The sequence below is a fragment of the Panulirus ornatus genome, chromosome 71 (genome assembly GCF_036320965.1).
Source record: "Panulirus ornatus isolate Po-2019 chromosome 71, ASM3632096v1, whole genome shotgun sequence".
Lineage (NCBI taxonomy): Eukaryota > Metazoa > Arthropoda > Malacostraca > Decapoda > Palinuridae > Panulirus > Panulirus ornatus.
In genome coordinates this window covers 1,514,899-1,519,724 of record NC_092294.1, presented here as the reverse complement: position 1 = coordinate 1,519,724, position 4,826 = coordinate 1,514,899, and positions in this window count along the sequence as shown.

The following is a 4,826-nucleotide window of genomic DNA, read 5'->3' as shown; positions in this document are numbered from 1 at the left end:
AGCCAGCCAGCCAGCCACAGCTGCCACCACCACCACCACCACCGCCACAACACATCTGCTCGGCCACGTCACTGGCAAAAAAGATTCATTAAACACAAAGACAAACACATCCGATTAATCTCACTGAGACACTCCTTGTGGTAAGACATTTATTGGTTCTCAGAGTATATATATATATATATATATATATATATATATATATATATATATATATATATATATATATATATATATATATATATATATATATATGTATATATATATATATATATGAAAACTTCTTATCTTGTTGACGGAGCGGTGGACGGCAGTATATATAACTCATAATCTCGTACTGTATAACAAGACACCAGGAAACCTCACCACACATACATTCATCAATCACTCATATGAATCAGCTTATGTAATAGTGAATTTAAGTATGACTGCAAGTAAGTATTCAATGATAACATTTAACGTGAGACTGGGTTGAAAAATTTTAAGTTCAGAGAATGTTCTTTACTGACTCAGGAAATTCATCTGTTAGCAAGACGAGTCATACTGTTTGGATGGATCGAGTTCATTGTTACCAGTTCAGCAGGAGTGGAGCAGCATGTTGACAAGGTCATCGCGCATAAGATAATGATAAAACGCTATATATAACATAAGACTGTAAACTTTACACTTCCAGGCAGGAGTTACGTCTTACAAAACACTGGTGTGGTGAAGCAAGATGTTGCCACTCTCTGGTCGTCCCTTTTCTCCCGAGGGAATACACGGTGCATTCTAATGTCACGGGAGGTCAATATACTGTGTCCAGGACTGTTGCTCCAACAAGCTATCACTGAGACACGTCAGAATAGTAACATGTCTCCCAGTGTAACACGTCAGGTAAGTAAAATCCTTTCTTTAAACCTTTGTGAATCCTGGCATAATCTAAAACCGTCTTCGTTGCCACATCTGTGGAGGATTTCCCTTCGCAGGAGAAAAGAGGAAAAAAATCGTGTACCATTCAGGCGGTGTGGAGCGTAACAAACACTGAGGGACAGACGTTGTTGACTTTCTCTGTGTGTCAGTAAAGAGTCTTCCTCCTGCCACTAAATGTTTTATTATACTACGCTGACTCTGCTCCAGCTCTGCCTCACTCTTCTCTCTACCTGAAGTGATGATGACGCTACGTATTGCGTCAGTCTTATGCCGGTAACTGTGGCTATAGATATAGACTCCTGCTATGTACTGCAGGGTAGTCCCCTGTCATGTACTGAAGGGTAGACCCCTATTATGTACTGCAGGTTAGTCCCCTGTCATGTACTGAAGGGTAGTACCCTGTCATGTACTGCAGGGTAGACCTCTGTCATGTACTGCAGGGTAGACCCCTGTCATGTACTGCAGGGTAGAACCCTGTCATGTACTGAAGGGTAGACCTCTGTCATGTACTGCAGGGTAGACCCCTGTCATGTACTGCAGGGTAGAACCCTGTCATGTACTGCAGGGTAGACCCCTGTCATGTACTGCAGGGTAGAACCCTGTCATGTACTGAAGGGTAGACCCCTGTCATGTACTGCAGGGTAGCCGTCTGTCATGTACTGCAGGGTAGTCCCCTGTCATGTACTGCAGGGTAGCCGTCTGTCATGTACTGCAGGGTAGACACATTATATGCGATGATGCGATGCTTACATCAAAAATTTATTAAGACAGATTAATAAAATGAGACAGAAAAAGACAGGAAAATATACATCCAAATAAATAGATGTTGTCATAGGTACAGGATTCCTATATGACCTTAGTGTATGTATTAACCTGAGTAGCTTCAAGGTATTTAAGCAATATAACAGTTATCTCTGACATCACTTGTGACCTTCCTTGGCTACGTCGACGCTCCAGTGATTTCCTCCCATACCGCTAGAGGGCAGAGACCAGCACCGTCGTAGGAATTCTACATTAACTTTACCCTAATCATTGATTTTTTCCTACATATTCCATGATCTTTTGTATAACCGAATGTGGTTGTCATGTAGCCAGCTCATGTCTTTATGTTGTATAACATACATGAGCAGATGAGTTAGTGTTTGTCACTTCAATGTTTATTGCCGAAGCGTTATTCGTTTAATGAGTGAGTGACGTCCTCGCTTGACCCTGGGTCAGCCTGGTGGTAGAATGATCAGTAACGTTATGATTCCGGTGTCTGGCGCTCTGGTCACTTGGGTTTGTTCAGTCGGCCTCACGCGGGAGCCAGACAGGTGAGTACCTGGTTGTTTAGGGCAGGTGGTTGGACGGAAGTACCTCGTGCTTTAATGATGGTCTCCACCTGGCAAGAGCAATATGATAATAATTGCTATTTGTACATTATAAAGATATTTGTTAATACACATTCCGGTGGTGATATTGTACACAGTCCTTTATTTCCCACCCACTGAATGATGAGTAAGAGGAGAGAATATAATGATAACTTATGATCATCACCAATTGATCCACTGATCAACAGCTCAACTTTCCTTTGATTCTTTCCACTTGGAATCCTACCAATTCTTGTTCAGAAACTTAAACCTTAATTTCATTCTCTAACCGGGATCAGACTCAAGCATTTATTGGAAGGCTTTTTTGTTGCGTTCGTATATGTAAAAATGTTCATTCTTTAGAAGTAATAGAACGCGAAAAGATGGATTTGCTCATAGATTGTCAGTAACTCTAGCACACGATGAGAACTGAACAATATTTACTTACATATATATACACATAGAACATATAAACATATAAACACACATCTTTACTTCTGGTTTAAATGCAGTTGCATATATTATGGCCTTCGTTAGATAAATGGATTAGATCCGATGTGATACAAAGAGAGTCTAGTATTCGTGATCAATTACTCCTGGTATGTTACTGAAGAGCGACGCTCCACCCAGCTGTCCAGACCATTCTCTTACTAACCTTGTTGGCCAAGCAGTTTCCATCCTGAGTATCGTATTATCACATATTTCTGTAACGTTTTGATTAATCTTACTCTGAAGTGAAGAAAGAAAAGGAAGGATGAGTCTTTACTCGCGGAAAAACTATAATTCGAAAATTATCCAAGGTCTGTTTTACTATATATATTATTCGCCTTGATGCGTTCACAAAGAGCTGTTCTGAAGAACAGAGATGTTTAACATCTATGATGCGTTCACAGAGAATTATTCTATAGAACAGATGTTTTACATCTTTGAGAAGAGACTGGGATCACATATATCTCGGGTCAAGATGTTTCAAAACTTTGTCTAGGCTGTAGTGCAAGGCAGTCGTATCTGACCTCGCTCAACACTGGACCATTTGTATGAAAATCACATTTGTAGTTTCTCTTCGAGCATTTCATTGCTGCAGTTGTTGACAGATAGTTCTCTCCTAAGATTGTATTCTTCAAGGTTGTGTTCTGTCTCCTCCTCTCTTCCATGTCATTATCACTTCTCTGACTAATAATCTTATTCCTTCATTTCTTGCTGACTCAAGTCGTGTGTTTGTTTGTGTGACGTCAGTGCTAGAAGGTTAAAGAGTCACGTGTTCCAAGTCTTCAGGTTACATGTTACATCTTAGATCACACTTAACCTGTACATGTCTGGCCAACTACTTGCTGGTCCTCTTCCTTGCTTTTATATGAATGCTTCTCTGTACCCGTACCTGGAAAGCATCTCATCATGTGGTATATTCTCTTTGTGGAGATTATGAATATCCGTTCGAACCCAAGTGGGTGAGCGAGTACAACATTTTTCTTTGGAAATTCATCCCAAAGTAACTGTCTGCTTAAAGAAAATAATGGAAGTTCTGTTCGTTTCCCTCCAGTGTTACCTCATCAGAACAACTACTGAAGCATTGTGAGGTGATTATCTACAGTACGAAGCCTGGATGAGCAATTGTGTTGGCTGTGAGTGTGATGCTCTGGTCCGTGCTGTTCACAGGGTGGACCATTAAGCACCTCACAGCGGGATAAAGTTCGCCAACATATGAACTGTTCAGTGTCGTCATTTCAAAATTTTTCAATATCATTTGACGTTGTCCCAAATATTTACGTTGTAAAATAGCTGAAGCGTTAACGAGAGTACTTGGCAATTGACCAAACTTTCCACAGTTTACATTGTGGGTTTGTGAGCACATCAACGATGTGGTTACACATCATGTTGCTCTGGCCACACTCTGATGGTGTGGCCACACTGTGCTGGTGTGGCCACATTCTGTCGTTGGCCAGTGGCCCAGGCTACCGGGATATGTTTATGTTCAGAGAATCTAGAAACAATGGCCACCAGTCGTCGACGTGGGGCTATTTTTGACCCATTGGTTGACGTCAGAATTCAAAATGCTGTCCATAGTTCACGTGGTGATATAATGTTGAGAGTTTTGAGATATTTATGGATGATACATATTCATGCCGCTTTTTTCTTTCCATATACAAAAATTCAGTCAGGAACTTTTATACTGAACATCGAAAAAAAAAATACTAAATATAATATGAATATTCTGTGTAGAAATGATTAATGTTTCGGCCGAGTTGTGAATGTGGTCTTCTCGTAATCCCAGTCCACACAAGTGTTGTGAGTTCTCGAGGAAGCACGAAGAATGTCAGGACGATGTCTGAACACGAACGAAGGCTGGCCCTCACCTCCCCACGCTGCAGGGGGTCATCACCTCCCCACGCTGCAGCGGATCATAACCTCCCCACGTTGCAGGGGGTCATCACCTCCCCACGCTGCAGGGGGTCATCACCTCCCCACGCTGCAGGGGGTCATCACCTCCCCACGCTGCAGGGGGTCATCACCTCCCCACACTGCAGGGGGTCATCACCTCCCCACGCTGCAGGGGGTCATCACCTCCTCACA